This window comes from Pan troglodytes, chromosome 16 (genome assembly GCF_028858775.2).
Source record: "Pan troglodytes isolate AG18354 chromosome 16, NHGRI_mPanTro3-v2.0_pri, whole genome shotgun sequence".
NCBI classification, from domain to species: Eukaryota; Metazoa; Chordata; class Mammalia; order Primates; family Hominidae; genus Pan; species Pan troglodytes.
Genome location: NC_072414.2, coordinates 65,681,555 through 65,698,158, shown reverse-complemented (window position 1 = coordinate 65,698,158; position 16,604 = coordinate 65,681,555). Strand labels below are relative to the sequence as shown.

The following is a 16,604-nucleotide window of genomic DNA, read 5'->3' as shown; positions in this document are numbered from 1 at the left end:
CCTGGGACATAGGGGAATGGCAACTGCTCCCATGGCGCAGGCCTCCGTGCTGGGATGCTGGGCATCCACAGAGCCTGAAGGATCGCCTGGGCTGGGCAGGGGTTTGATTGGAGGGTCTGGACCACCCCCAATCCTTTCAGCTCCCATTCTCAGCCCGATTCTGAGACCAAGACCAAAACCTCAGGGCAAAGCCTCAGCCAGTCCTGGCGTGGCCCTAAGCAGACCTGAGATCTGTGCGAGGAAGTAGGCAGCCACTTCCATGGGGCTAAAAATTAGGGCCATAGACAGGCTCCTGGCCACCTTCACCAGGTGGGCAGCCTTGGAAAGGAGCCCAGTGGTCCCCACTCCGTCCCGATGTCTCCACACCCAGCCCCTGAGCCCATCTCAGCAGGTCCTGAACAAAGATGAGGTTACAGCCTAGAGGTACCAGGGCTTCATCTGGGGCATGGCCAGCACAGGGACAGCAGCTGAATATCCTTGGGATAATAATGACAATTATATTGCTCACATTTATTGAGCAGGTCTCTATGCTACTTCTATGCCGAATACTTTTTATAGCAGCATCTCATTTAATCACCACAATAACCTGACGAGACAGGAAGTATTATTACCCCATTTTTCTTTTTCTTTCTTTCTTTTTTTATTTTTATTTTTTTTTTATTTTTGAGATGGAGTCTCGCTCTGTCACCCAGGCTGGAGTGCAGTGGGGCGATCTTGGCTCACTGCAACCTCCACCTGCCAGGTTCAAGCAATTCTCCCACTTCAGCCTCCAGAGCAACTGGGACTACAGGCATGCGTCACCACGCCTAGCTAATTTTTGTATTTTTAGTAGAGACGGGGTTTCACCATGTTGGGCAGGCTGGTCTGAACTCCTGACCTCAAGTGATTCGTCAGCCTCAGCCTCCCAAAGTCCCGGGATTACAGGCGTGAGCCACTGTGCCCCCACCTATCCCCATTTTTCAAATGAGATGACTGAGGTTCAAAGTAGTTCAGTACCTGCCCCAAAGCCACAAAGCCTGTGCTACTCTGCCCCCAAGAATTAGTGATTTCCAGGCTGTGCCTGGCTCTGCTAGCTAGCAGCTGTGTGACCTTGGCAAGTCCGTTTGCCTCTCTGAGCCTATCTACCTCCTCTGTATAATGGGTCTGGTAGTCTTCACCTACCTCACCAGCTGCTGTGGAGCTCCGACGAGATGGTGACTGTGAAAGCACTTGACAAACTGAAGGCACTGGACATGCCTTGTGGTCAGTGTGGCCTCAACCCAGATGTCCAGTGATTTCCAGGGCACAGGGGCTTTGAGTGGGATGGCCAAAGAAGACACCTCCATCCAACTGGGAGCCACCCCTGGGTCACAAACACTCCATTGCTTGGTCCCTCGCAGTAGCTCGAGGTCAGAAGTTGACTGCAGCTTGATTCACAGCCCCTCGCTCAGAGCAGGGAGGTGGGACTGGCAGCACAGCAAAGACATCGCTCCTTGGGGGCCTCCCTGTTGCATATTTCAATTAAGGCAGGTTTACAGCCCCCCAGCGTCTGTCCAGAGGGGGCCTGAGCAGCAGGCCTGGCAGCACCCACTGCTCCTGCCTGAAGAGGTGCTATCCAGCCCCGGCTGTGGACATACAGTGAGATTGTACAGGCCGGTCTGGAGCAGCTGCAGGGGATATGATATGGATAAGACTGAGCAGACATAGGAGGCTCTGCAATGTAGAGCTTATTCCTCAAGCTCATGGTGAGATTGGAGCCCTAAAGAGTTAGCCAGGGTGCAGCCACCAGTGTGGAAATCCAGGGATGGCGCAGGCCATGGCCAGCTCTTCCCAGCTCACGTCTGAGAACCAAGGGTCTGAGCCCCTCTATCAGCCCCAGGAAATCCTCAGCCATTTGGTGCTGATCAGCGATAGGGCTCTGGTTCACAGGATGAGTGCCAGGGGCTCCTCTGGGGAGAGGGGCCAGCTGCATTCCGCCCCACCCTGAGAGTGAGAAGGGGGCAGTCCCCGACCAGGAATGGGCCCACCTGGTGCTGAGGATGGACATAACAGTTCTCTCTCTGAGGCTTGCATTTCATCTGTCATGGCAAGAGCACTTTCAGGCTCACAGTTTCTCATCTTTTCAACAGTCAGGGAAAAGAAACCTATGGAATAGTTCGCATTTCACAGAGGAAGAAACTGAGGGCCAGAGCTAGGGGTCTCTGACACAGCCATGGGATCCTGCACCCCACACTGGCTCTATGTGACTCTGTAGTAGTGGCTAATGTCCATCAGTCGCCCCCTGCTCCCCTGCCTGGCCATTTGCCCCCAAATGGGGCAGTGGTGGGAGGATATCCTGGAGGAGGGGGAAGTGGGATATAGGTAGTACTTGGCTGACTTCACAATTTTGCTACACCCAGTCTGGACCTCCTGACAGTGAAGTGGGATCCCTGTGGCTTCCTTTTTCTTGTTTTTTGTTTTGTTTTGTTTTGTTTTTAGATGGAGTCTCGCTCTATCATCCAGGCTGGAGTGCAATGGTGCGATTTCAGCTCACTGCAACTTCCACCTCCCAGGTTCAAACAATTCTCCTGTCTCAGCCACCTGAGTAGCTTGGACTACAGGCACCCGCCACCACCCCAGCTACTAAGTTTTGTATTTTTAGTAGAGATGGGGTTTCACCACGTTGGCCAGGATGGTCTTGATCTCTTGACCTTGTGATCTGCCCGCCTTGGCCTCGCAAAGCACTGGGATTACAGACGTGGGCCACTACGCCTGGCCAATTTTGTTTTGTTTTGTTTTTTTGAGATGGCGTCTTGCTCCATCTCCCAGGCTGGAGAGCAATGGCGTGATCTCAGCTCACTGCAACCTCTGCCTCCTGGGTTCAAGCGATTCTCCTGTCGCAGCCTCCCAAGTAGCTGGGATTACAGGCACCCACCATCATGCCCGGGTAATTTTTGTATTTTCTTGGAGATGGAGTTTCACTATGTTGGCCAGCCTCATCTTTGAACTCCTGACCTCCGATGATCCACCTGCCTTGGCCTCCCAAAGTGATGGGATTACAGGCGTGAGCCACCGCACCTGGCCCCAGTGGCTTCTTCAGACTTGAAACACAAAATGTGGCCAGCTAGGGATAGAGAGAATTCTGACTTTCAACACTGCTGAGCCATGGCATGGGCTGCTTCTGGGTAGTGAGCTCCCTGTCCTTGGGGTAGACACAGCCATCCCTTGGGTCCTTCCTCCAGACCTTCCAGGTACAGCCCTTTGCTGCTCTTCCCTGCCTCCAAACCTTTGCCAGTTTTTGAGTTTCTTTACCCAGGATGTTCCATCAGATCTCTCTGCTTCTGGGAAGTCCTATTCCACTGACCACCTACTGTGTGCACAGGCTTGTGCTGAGTGGTGCTGTGGAGGGGCAGAAGGGAGCTGGAACCTGGTGATGGAGAGAAGTCATAGCATGATGAATAACTCATGTCCACTGGGCACGTGCTAGGCACTGGGCATTGTTCTAAGTGTATGTCTTATCTCATTTACTCCTCACAGCACGTATGAGATAAGCAATCTTACTTATGACTAAGTAGCTTCCAGATGAGGAAACTGAGGCTCTGGGAAGTGAAGTAACTTGCCTAAGGAAACACAGGATGGGCTATGGAACCAGGATTCAACCACAAACACAGTGACTTAGCATCATCTACTGCAAACATCCACTGCAGTTAAAATGCCTGGAGTGGGTGGCCTGGTCACTGGAGGTGAGGGTGGGGGCTGGGTAGTCTGAGAGCCAGGCGGGTCTTCGGGGTGAGGGGAGTGTTGGGGTGAGGAAACATGTGAACATGCCTCAGTCTTTGGAGAACTTGGTTACTGTTAACCTGAATGTCACCACCCCTGACTCGGAGACTGGCACCAAATGGATTATGGGTTCAATAAATGTTTGTTGAATGAATAAACGAGCCCCATTTGCAGAAGGGTATCCACTATGCATTCATTCAATCAGCTTTTATTGCAGACCTCCTGTGTGCCAGGTGTCATGGTGCTTGCACACATAGATATACACAACTCCTCTGTGAGGGTCTGGTCTGGTGTGCCTTGGGGCTGGGGAAAGTCAAAACTGAAGGGTGTGGGGTTTCAGCACTAAGGGAGCCATAGCTGCTGCTGGGTCTAGCCTGGGATGCCAGGGTAAGGAACCAGAAGTGGGAGGCAAGTCAGCTTGGTGAGCAGACCACTCTGGGAGATGTCCTGGGAAGGGTGGGGGTCCCCAACCTGACACTCCATTAATAGGGTGGGCACATTGCCATGTCTTTGGTGTCTAAGAATGAGGAGGCATCACTGTCTGTATTTTATAGATGAGGGACAGATGATGTCATCCACAGAAGTGGTCTAATGGGATCAAGGGACAGAAAGGAGGGTAAACTATTCAGAGACCCCAGCACCATCCCCTGTCCTTAATGAGGACTTGTCAACAAGAAGGGAAAGTGGGTGTAGTGGGGCTGGGAATTCCAGAGGCAACAAGACCAGCCCTCCACCCTGTCCACTCTTGACTTTCCGTTTCTCTGTTCCGGCGCTTCCCACACCCACCCATCTCCCATTCCACAGCTGAGACTTGTTTAAGAAAACTGATGTTTATTGACAACCTAGTATATATATGTCAGGTACCGTGCTACATCTTTTAACAAATACTAAGTGACAGATTTAGTTGTACCTAGAACAGAATATGTTGCTCAATAATTATTTGTTGAGTAAATGAATTAACCACAATTTTTATGTTACAGGTCAGGGGAGGCAACTGATGAACAAATAAGGAATTCATTCTAAGTTACACAGCCAGAAATTGGCTGCTCTGGGGACTGACATTGCCATTATTATTTACACTATATATAAGTGCTACAATGTATAGCATACTATGTGATTGTTAGGCACTTTACATAGTGCTCACCAGGGTTTGGGCCCTGACTTCAACTCCGCTTTAGGCCAGACTTTCAGAACCACCCCCTAGTTTCTGGTGGGTCTGGGGCACTGACTGGGTGACTAGCAGAAAAACAGCTCCAAGTCCAAAGCATCCTTCCCCCTTTCCATTTCTCTGGCAGAGCCAAGACTAGCCTGCCCTAAGCCCAGTAAATATCACTGCCCTTTCTGGTCTAGGCTTACCTGACAATGGGTGGGGCTGGAGTATCTAGAAAAGGCTTCTGGGGGCCGGGTACAGTGGCTCACGCCTGTAATCCCACCACTTTGAGAGGCTGAGGCGGGTGGATCATGAGGTCAAGAGATGGAGACCATCCTGGCCAACATGGTGAAACCCTGTCTCAACTAAAAATACAAAAAATTAGCCGGGTATTGTGGCGGGAGCCTGTAGTCCCAGCTACTCAGGAGGCAGAGGCAGGAAAATCACTTGAACCCAGGAGGTGGAGGTTGCAGTGAGCTGAGATTGCACCACTGCACTCCAGCCTGGCGACAGAGGAAAACTCCATTTAAAAAAAAAAAAAAAAAAAAAAAAAGGAAAAGGCTTCTGGAAGGAGGGAGGATTTCACATGGAATTTCACTTGAAATGGAATAGAGCTGGGTCACCTAGAAGTGGGAATGAAGGACATGAGATACTGGTGGAACTTCACAAAGATGGCTGGGGGAACCATATAGGAGATGGTGGAGAGAGCCCTTGTTAAAGTAGAGGTGCACATTGGTGCAAAATGGAAAAGATAAGAGCACCTTCTGCAAGGGACTTTTGAGTCCCCAGAGCCCCACTCAGAGCCACTCCATCCTCTTTAACTGTGGGGGAGGAAGCCAGGGTATCCTGTCTAGTCTGATACTGGGAGAATAGCTTTATGATAGCTCAGCAACAGTTATCCAGTAGACCATCATGATAGGGACCCACTCTTATGAATAGATAAGAACAGCACACAATTAGCACATTGGTAAGTAACATAGATATGCTAAGCCCTTGAAGATAATTGGATCTTGCAAGCGGGTTAAACGTCCCTCCTGCAATGCATTTGCAGTGCCCTTTTCTTTCTCCCACAGGGCAGAGGGGTGGGATGCTGGAGCTGCACCTTCCTGTAACATGTTACACGGGAGCTAGCTGGAATTCTGATGCAACCTGACTCCTCCATTAGCCTGCCCCGAACCCCTACCAGAGGGGCGAGCACAGCTGCCATCACCACCTGCCCACCCCCACCTTACCTGTACAAGCCATGCCAGACTAGGGGACCAAGGGGTCTTGGCGGGTGACCTCAGGCTGACGCTATCCAGGGCTCAGACACTGTGCTGATCAGACCTGACTCCCTGCCAGGAACACTCAAGCTTACACACCTGCCTGAGGCTTTTGGCTCTCAGTTCCTGTTCAGGCTGCTCCGTTCCTATTATGCTGGGATGTGTAAAGTCAGGCACTTCCCACTGTGGACAACAAATCTGATGGTGCAGACCCACCCTGGTGTCCTCTCCTCCCCCACTATCTTAGAAGAGCCACAGAAACCCAGTCTCCAGGCATCACCCGACCTGTCCTCCACCCCCAAGAAAGCAGGATGGGGTGTGGGTTGCAGGTGTCACTGCAAGGCACTGCCTGTGGAGCAGCTGTGGAAAGATCCCGAGGGGCCCTGATCTTTGTGGGGTTCCTTGACACACGATGCCCAGTGGTGGGGCCTTCCCAGGAGACCCCTGTAAAATGGAGAATTTTTCCTTAGCTAAATGGCTGAGTGTGAGCAGCTTCCCAAAGGAGGTAGTGCTGGCAGCCCTCACAGCCCGCGCTCGCTCTCAGTGCCTCCTCGGCCTCGGCGCCCATTCTGGCCGCGCTTGAGGAGCCCTTCAGCCCATCGCTGCACTGTGGGAGCCCCTTTCTGGGCTGGCCAAGGCCGGAGCCAGCTCCCTCAGCTTGCGGGGAGGTGTGGAGGGAGAGGCGCGGGCGGGAACCGGGACTCCGCGCGGCGCTTGCGGGCCAGCGCGAGTTCCCCGCGGGCGTGGGCTCCGCGGGCCCCGCACTCGCACTGGGAGCCGCCGGCCGGCCGGCGCCGGGCAGTGAGGGGCTTAGCACCTGGGCCAGCAGCGGCTGTGCTCGATTTCTCGCCGGGCCTTAGCTGCCTCCCCGCGGGGCAGGGTTTGGGACCTGCAGCCCGCCATGCCTGAGCCACGCCCCCCACCCGCCGTTGGCTCCTGCGCGGCCCGAGCCTCCCCGAGGAGCGCTGCCCCCTGCTCCACAGCGCCCAGTCCCATCGACCGCCCAAGGGCTAAGGAGTGCGGGCTCAGGGCGCGGGACTGGCAGGCAGCTCCACCTGCAGCCCCGGTGGGGGATCCACTGGGTGAAGCCAGCTGGGCTCCTGAGTCTGGTGGTGACTTGGAGAATCTTTATGTCTAGCTAAGGGATTGTGAATGCACCAATCGGCACTCTGTATCTAGCTCAAGGTTTGCAAATGAACCAATCAGCACTCTGTGTCTAGCTCAGGGTTTGTAAATACACCAATCAACACTCTGTATCTAGCTAACCTAGTGGGGACATGGAGAACTTTTGTGTCTAGCTCAGGGATTGTAAACGCACCAATCAGCACCCTGTCAAAACGGACCAATCAGCTCTCTGTAAAACAGACCAATCGGCTCTCTGTAAAATGGACCAATCAGCAGGATGTGGGTGGGGCCAGATAAGAGTATAAAAGCAGGCTGCCCGAGCCAGCAGCGATAACCTGTTAGGTTTCTCTCCCATCCGGTGGAAGCGGGTTTCTTTCACGTTTTGGGTCCATGCTGCGTTTGTGCGCTGTAACGCTTACCACCAGGGTCTGCAGTTTCAGTCCTGAAGTTAGTGAGACTACGAAACCACCAGGAGGAACGAGCAAGTCCAGACGCGCTACTTTAAGAACTGTAACACTTCCGGAGTAAGTCTGTAGCTTCGTTCCTGAACGAGCGAGACCACCGAACCCACCGGACGGAAAAAACTCTGTGAACACATCCGAATAGGGGAAGGAGCAAACTCCAGACACGCGGTTTTAAGAACTGTAAGTAACACTCACTGCGAGGGTCCGCGGCTTCATTTTTGAAGTCAGACCGAGAACCTACGGATTCCGGACACAAGTCCAGCTCGTGAGGGTGGGGAAGGGGGGAGGGAGGAGGCTCACCTAGTAAGAGTGACCTGGGAGTGTGGGGAGGGGACAGAACCCTGCTCCCTGCCCCCTGCCCATAGTGAACAATCTCAGCACTATCTATTTTGCCCTCCAGACACTACCGTTTCTGTAGAGACAGTACTAAGAGGAGGCTTATTTCTCCTGCAGACCTAGCGGGAGGGCGGAGGGTTAAATCTAGACAACCATTGAGAGCAGATGAATTCCAGGTGTGATGAGCTCATTTTCTGACTTGCATGGGGTGAGGGTGGTTAGGGTAAACCTGTGATCCCAAAGGCACCAAGGGGAGCGTCAGCAGGTCTCCGGGGTATGGGCTGGGAGCAGGAGCCATGGAGCCCCACTTGGCAAGGGGGTAGATCTAGGACATGTTCCCAGGTGTGCTCAGTCTTGACACCACTTCAATGAGTGGCACATGCTGCAGTGTCCTGGTACGTAAGAGCTGCCAGCCCCTCTCAAGACAGACTTTTCACTCCAATGCCTGGTGTAAACGAGAAAGTTTTTCAGGATGGTGCCCCAGACATGGAGTTCAGTCTTCCCAGTCAACATATGGGCCTCCCAAAGGGTTCTAGTCTTTCCTCTGGCTTCCTAAAAAAATGCGGTTCCTTGTGCTTGGGCTGGAGGCTGGCGGTGGTGTCAGGGAAACTGCAGATGGTCCTCCTACCCGGGGTGGGTGGGGACGTCCTGAGAACTCTAGCCCAGAGAACACCCTTTTTCAGGTCGAGCTAACCCTGCTCACTTTTCGGTTCTTTGGATATTTATTTCTCTCATACACAGGTTGCAGACTGGTGGCCTGCATACCTGTTTTGCTTCCTACAGTATTTTAAAAACAGTATTTTACGTAAAATTTCAGATTTCTTAGAAAAAATCAGTAGCTGTGACAACACTGGGCTGGCATTTCCGCACAGAACCAGTCAGCAGGAACTGAGCAGCAGGGCCCTTCTGGGTGGGACAGGCACTCACCAGTGTCCCCACACTGGCCCAGGGACTCATTTATTCGCACTGGCACCTGCAGGCATATGAGGCTGATTCCTGCCAATTCAGCCTACCCCAAACTCATGTTTCACCGTGTCTTTTCTTTTCTGCCTTGCTGCGTCTTAAGTGTGCCTCTGACCCACCCTCATCACTGCACTGAGGTTTATCTTCCCCCATACAGCTGTCTCCTCCAGTTGACTGCAAGCCCGAGGGCAGAAACAATGCTTCCATAAGGTTCTCAGTGAATGTACATTGAATAAACACGTCTTGCCTTTGCTTGGCCCACCCTTGTCCATGGGACCTAACTCCCTCTCCAGATTCAGAGTTGGAGGGTCAAGACTCCCAAAGGCTTCCTGAAAGGGAGGAAGTTTCATTCTGGGTCGTGGGGCAGTGAAGGCAGGCGCAGGCCACTTTGACCCTCTGGTGCTTTGAGGCAGCAGGCCTCTGCTGGACTTTGCGAAGCACTCACCCAGTTTTGTTTTGGTGGTTTTTTTTGGTTTTGGTTTCTTGTTGTTTTGTTAGCTTTTTAATTTAGAGCATCATTGCAGGGCTGAGGGATGATTTCATGCTTTTTAATAAGGGAATCTTCAAATCAAATAGCCCTTGTTGCTATTTCATCAATCCATTGTAGTGCCAGCCACATGGATAACTCATTCACTGAGTAATTGCCATTTTTCAAGTACTGAATGGGACATAGCAAGATGTCAGTAAGTGAATTTTTGTTGTATCTTTGCCCCATAGGCTTGCATATTCTGAAGGCCCAGTGGTGTGCCCTAAAAGCAAGGTTTAGCTAAATGCATCAGTATCAGATTCCCTCGTTTCCCCACTACTGCTGGCCTTGGGAGGCTGTCCCAGAAGCCCTGCAATGTACCCCTCAGACAAGCTCTCTTCCCTTTGGCCCTGTGCCCCTGCCCCATCACTATCAGAACTTCTTTCCCTAGGGAGTGTTGAGGGCACCTGTCAGGGCCACTGCACAACTCCAGGGACACCACTCACATTGTCACCTATGTAAATGGCCCCCTCAGCACAGCTCCCCTGGAGACACCACAGCAGTGTGCCCTGGAGGTAGGCAGTATGGTGATTATGACACCTGCACAGGGCCACAAGGACTTATGGCCCTGACACCAAGCTGAGGCTGCCAGGGCTTCTGGACCAGGTTGAGAGCCTCAGACCTCATGCTTTTGAGCTCTAGCTGCCCACGGTACCCTCACCGCACACACTGGGGCCCAGAGAGATTTCCACATGGAACAGAGCAGGGGACAGTGTGGCTAGTGAAAGGGTCCCTTCCTGGCCCCAGGCTTGTCCTAAGAGGATCCATAATCCCCACCTCACCACCTTCTGTCCCTGGCAGAGACCTAATCCCAAAACTTCAGATGCAGAGGGCAGGATCCATGGCAGGCCAAGGCTGGCAGACACCATCTCAGAGTCTTGAGGCTCAAGATGGCTGACCAACCCCTGCCCCAACCGTGGCCAGATTCAGAAGCTGCTTTGTATCCTGGACCAAATGGTGGGCAGGGCCAGCCAGGAGAAGGCTGGCCTACAAGTGAGGTCCCTAATCCTAACTCTGGCTTCAGAGCCAGAAAGCCCTGGTTCCAGACTGGGGGTCCATCTCCTCCTACTTTTGTGACCTTGCACCAGCTATTTCACCTCTTGGAGCTTCATTTTCTTAAGGATATAAAACCCACCAATGGCTCTGCTGTGAAGGCTCAATGAAAAAACGTGTGAAGCCCCTTCCCCAGGGCCTGCCAGAATATGCACCACCACCGTCTTGTTTCCTTCTCTCTCAAGGGCTCTTTGCCTCCCTGTCATATCGGGCGTAGGAAATGTCCTGAGCTCAGGAACAAGGGTCCAGGGCGGCATTCTTGTGGCTGCTCCCAGGGTCAGTTCGCAAGGTCCAGAGAGGGATAGTACCTACCCCATATGTCATCGCAGAGGCAGGACAGGAGGGTGGGGCTGGAGCAGAGCCTCACAGGCAGCTGCACTTTGCTGGAAGTGGGTCTGTCCGAACCAGTCATGTCCTGGGGATGTTAACAAGCTGCCCATTAAAAATGGTTTCCTCCACGCTGGAGACGACCACATCTGGTAGTGGGTAGACCCCATTGTTGAGCTCTGGAGACTGTACGGACAGGACAGAAGGCTGCTAGAGTGGTTAAATTCCAGTTTTAATTAGTGGAAATTTGCTTGGCGGTGTGGAGAGGAATGGCCCAAGTGACCTCTAGAGCTGTAAGGGGAAAGGAAGGGGTGGGGTGTGGAGGGCAATGCAGGGGTTCCAGCACAAGGAAGAGATTTACCCCATCTACAACCACTTTGGGGTGACTCAAGTATACTGTGAGTACCTTGGACCTACCTGCCGGCAGACAAATGGGTGGTTTCCTCAGGGCCCAGCCACAAGGGCCCACTCTGCCTGCTACCCGGTGTGACATGCAGGATCTCACTAAGATCCTACTGGCCTCTGGCCGTGGGAGAGGCTGAGGTCTGATTTCTCTCCCGGAAGCCCAGCAGGCCCCAGGCCAGAGCACAGCTAGTCCCAGGTTGTCGCTATGCCCTCTGCATTCCTATCTGGTTGGCGGGGAGCTCTAGGCTTGTAGTGAGAGCCCCCTTCATTATAGAAAAGGGAGCTTAATGTTCTAGGAACTCATCTCCCTCTCCTCTTCCACCTTCTCCTACTCCTTGACTCATCAAGCACTAAGTAAGCATGTTCAGTCATCTTTCACGTCACACAAACAGACTTCTCTGCTTTTTAAAGATGTGCATCCTGGGCTGTGGACACAGCAATAGAGAAGGGCTGCACTGAATGAATCACACTTTTGCCTGACTGCCCCAGTGATAAGTGGCCTTCCTAGTAGTTGGATGGGATAAGAGCTCAACTGTAAGGCCGGTCTACAACCAGAGATAGGGCCCAGGGAGAGACCAAAAATAGGACTCAGTTCAGATCAAGGAAGGGGCTGAGTCTATAACTAGAATCAGGGTTCTATCTGTGACCAGGATCAGGGCTCAGTATATGACCAGGATTAGGGTTCAGTGTGTGATCAGGATCAGGACTCAGTGCACCACTGGGGTCAGGGTTCAGTGTGTGACCAGATCAGGGCTCTGTGACCAGAATTGGAGCTCAGTCTATGACCAGAGATGGAGCTTAGTGTGTGACCACAGTCAGCTCTGTGTTCCCATGGTTGGGGCTCAGTCTGTGACCTTGAGCCCATCACAGGGTCAGGGTTCAGTGTGTGACCAGGATCAAGGCTCAGTGCGTGACTGGGGTAAGGGCTCAGTGTGTGACCAGAATTGGAGCTCGGTCTATGACCAGCATTGGAGCTAAGTGTGTCTCCAGGGTTGGGGCTCAGTCTATGACCCTGAGCCCATCACAGGGTCAGGGTTTAGTGTGTGACCAGGGTCAGGGTTTTGTCTTTCCTATGTGACTCAGTTCTCTGATCTAGTATAAACCTTTCTTCACATACAAAATGTGAAACAAATTGTTGCTCTCCTGTCTTAAGACCTTTTATGGGAAAAGCCCCCAAAAAAGATTTCCATGGTGCCTGGTGGTCTTTAGGAATGCAGTGCAGCCATTTGGCAGAGCACCGGAGACCCTCGTGGCCTGGCCTCTGCTGCTCTCTACTCACCTTGCTTCTCCTCTCCATGCAGCTTTTGTTCAAGGCATAGGAGCTGCTTGCAGTTCCCTGAAGTGCCTGGTTACTTCATGCGTCTGTGTTCTTCAAGGCCATTTCCCCTCGTGGCACTGACCCTGCCCCTCTTCAGTACTGTGTAGCAGTTAGAAGCTCAAGCGCTAAAGTAGACGAAAGCTGGATTCAAACCTGCCTCTGTCACTTCCTTGCTGTGGGACTTTTGGGCAAATAGCTTAGCTTCATCTTTACACAGAGGCATACTCAATATTCATGCATGGGCTGGTGGGAGATTTTCCTGGTGAGCCCGTGGTCAGGTTTTAATGCATATTACTCATTTTCATCATTAATGGCTCCCCATTGTGTCTGAGATGTTTGGTGAACACTCAGCATCCCTTTCCTGCCATCTTCTCATGGCCTTGCTAGACTGCAGTGGCTGGGAAGCTAAACATGCAGGGCTCCCTTGCAGCTGAAGTTGTGTGTGAATTAAGTTCCAGCAATTAGAGGCCCTTTGGCAAAACCTGGAAGGCAGATTTGGAGGCTTATCTGTGGCTGCTTTCAGCCAGTAAGCCTGTGGAACTGCAGCAGCATTTCAGTGCTGAGGCCTCAGATTCAGGGGTGTGGAAGGGTAGCAGCGATGGGTTTCTTTTTGTACCCTGGATCAGGTTGTTGAAGCATGTTCTTGAACCCAATAGTTCCAATGATTCTTCCCCCATTCCCCATATTCTTTTTGCTGCTATAACTAAATACCACAAATTCAGAGGCTTGTAACAACACACATTTATTCTCTCATAGCTGTGGAGGTCAGAAGTCCAAAATCGGTTTCACTGGGCTAAAGTCAAGGTGTCAGCAGCTCTGAGTTCCTTCTGGAGGCTCCAAGGACAGTCCATTTCCTTGCCTTGTCCAGTTTCTAGAGGCCTCCTGCCTTCCTTGGCTCACAGCCCCTTCCTCCGTCTTCAAGCCAGCTCCTGGTCTGTCATCCATCTCCTTTGTTTTTTCCTGATTCTGCTTTCTTGCTTCCTCCTTATAAGGACCCTTGTTATTATATTGGGCCCACCTAGATAATCCAGGATCATCTTCCCATCTCAAGATTCTTAACCTAATTACATTTGTGAAGTCCTTTTTGCCAGGTAAGGTAATACTCACAGGCTCCAGGAATTAGAACATGGACATCTTTGGGGACCATTATTCAACCTACTGCATGACAAAGTAGCAGCCCCCTGGTGGTTCAGTTCTGTGATATTCTGTATTCTGGAAGTATTTCCTGGCCAGGCACTGTGGCTCACGCCTGTAATCCCAGCACTTTGGGAGGCTGAGGCAGGTGGATCATTTCAGGTCAGAAGTTCAAGACCAGCCTGGCCAACATGGTGGAAACCCCATCTTTACTAAAAATACAAAAATTAGCAGGGCATGGTGGCGTGTGCTTGTAGTCCCAGCTACATGGGAGGCTTAGACATGAGAATCGCTTGAACCCAGGTGGCAGAGGCTGCAGTGAGCCAAGGTCGTGCCATTGCACTCCAGTCTGGGCAACAGAGTGAGACTCTGTCTCAAAAAGAAAAGAAAAAAAGGAAACAAAAGAAGAATCAGCCAGGTGTGGTGGTACACACCTGTAATCCCAGCTACTTGGGAGGCTGAGGCAGGAGAATAGCTTGAACCCAGGAGGCGGAGGTTGCAGTGAGCTGAGATCACACCACTGCACTCCAGCCTGGAACACAGAGCAAGACTCCATTTCAAAAAAAATCATTTCCTGAGACCCAGCCCCAAGCAGGCTCCTTCAGTCTTTGTAAGCACCCAATACCCTGTACTAAATTCCTTTCTGTTTAAAATACAGTGGCTTCTGTTCAATGTACCCAACTGTGAATAACATACCAAATGTCCTGCAAGACTCAGCTCTCACATCACCGTGTCTGGAAAATCTGCCCCAATTCTTCCAGGATTCCTTGATCCCTCCTCTGGACCCCACAGTTCTGCCTAGATCAAATTCACATAAATGCTTATCTCCCCTAGTGGATCATGACTTTCCAATCAAACTACAGCACGGAATCTAACACTAAGGAAGGTTGCATCAAGAAATGAAGTGTAGGGGCTGTTGGCTGAGCACGGGTGGCTGAGCACAGGCTCCTGAGCACCAAGCCTGGGATGCAGGCAGAAGCAGGGATGCCCTGGAGAGGAAGGGGATTGGCCAGCAACAGAAGGAAGGAAGCCTGGGACAGAAATGCAATCTCAGTGTCACATACCACAGCAGCAGCTAGACCCATGTGACACAGCACAATCTTCAGCCCCAGGGCTGCATCCCAGCCTGCAGCTTTGTGGTCCTGAATCCAGAAGGCAGAAACAATGACGTGTGACAGAAGAGACAGGCCCCAGCACACAGGACAGTGCCAGGGTTTAAACCCAGAAAACAACCAATGAGCAGGGGATGAATCTTTCTTAATTGAGGGCAGGAGAGAAAATGGGCAAAATGATGTCCTTAGCCCACGACAGGCTCTGACTCCTTCACCTGGGACTGAACAAGTGGTCTGGCCCCTGAGCCCAAAGGGCACACCCATGCCTGGGTGTAAATGAAGCAAAGAAACTGATCTTTAAAAGGATCAGATGCAGGCCAGGTGCAGTGGCTCACACCTGTAATCCCAGCACTTTGGGAGGCCGAGGCGGGCAGATCACTGGAGGCCAGGAGTTCCAGACCAGCCTGGCAAACATGGTAAAAACCCATCTCTACTAAAAGTACAAAATTAACCAGGCATGGTGGCAGGCGCCTGGAATCCCAGCTATTCAGGAGACTGAGGCAGGAGAATAACTTGAACCCGGGAGGCAGAGGTTGCAGTGAGCTGAGATCGCACCACTGCACTTCAGCCTGGGTAACAGCAAGACTCTGCATTTAAAAAAAAAAAAAAAAAAAAAAAGATGGGATCAGATGCAGGCAACAAATTGAAAAAACTTTGCATGTCTCCTTAGATGATATGGATATAAAGATGGCACACAACAGGTGAGAGACAGCCCTGCAGAAGGCCACCTCTGCTGTCAGGCAACAACTAAAGAACCCCAAAAGGCCCTGCCCTGCCTGTGGCTAATGCATGTTGTGACATCCGCTGGACTCCCTGCCCTCCCTCCACCTCAGTCTGCTCCATCCCATGTAATGGGAACAGTAGACTCTGCCAAACGGCTTAGGAAAATAAGGAAAACAAGAAAGCATGGTGCAAAATGAGAGGTTAGAAGGTCAGAAGAGTGGGAGGTGCAGATCCTGGGCCGTGGCAGGGAAGAGGCTCCATCTGGAGAAGAAAGGCTGGGAGGTCTGAGGTATCATTAATGAGGTCCCAACAGACAGGGCTGGGCCTGAGCTTGGAGAGCCGGCCCTCCTCCACCCCATGCTCAGCACACTTCAAATTAATAATTAAAATGCTTCCTGTCAAATTCAAGCCTGACACGTAATTAGAGCAGCTCCAGGCTTTAGGCAATGGTGATGAAAACAGCTCTTGTTAGACTTTTCTGGGGATGAGTGGGGTGAGAATTGAGAATAGAACCTTCCTCCCAAAATTTCTCCATCAGGGCCTTGTGTCTGCGTGCCAGATAGATATGGATGGGATTTTCCTTCTAGCCTGGGGAGAGGCTGGGAGATGGGGAGGAACCTCAGTTTCCCCCTCTGTGCCGGGAAGAGATTGGACAAGGTACAATCCTGTCAAGAGAGGGCAGCTCAGGGATTTGTGTAAGGAGGGTAGGTGGTGGCTTCTTGGAGTTTCAAAGGCCAGACAGACAAATCTGAGGGCCAACTGCAGATCCCGACTTGCTCCCGACCCACCCCCACACGTGCGCAGAAGGCATTGCCATTGTGTCCTTTCCAGCCAGGGCTGCTGGGGAGCAGCTAAACTTAGCTACCAACTGTTCAGTGGCCACAGCATCCCAGTCCAGGTTCCTCCCTAGAAACCCATGGCGCTCATCACTTCCTTCTGGAGTACAGCCTTTCTCCATTCCTATCAAT

General features: G+C 51.9%; 1 long non-coding RNA gene across 1 annotated transcript in view; it reads left to right on the top strand.

Annotated features, from left to right (window-relative positions):
- Nucleotides 1–7,604: 7,604 nt before the first annotated feature.
- Nucleotides 7,605–16,604, top strand: part of LOC129137143 (uncharacterized) — a 38,949-nt gene continuing 29,949 nt past the window's right edge. The window contains exon 1 of the long non-coding RNA XR_008539343.2: nt 7,605–7,919. This is a non-coding gene — a long non-coding RNA (uncharacterized LOC129137143). The remainder of the gene's footprint in view (nt 7,920–16,604) is intronic.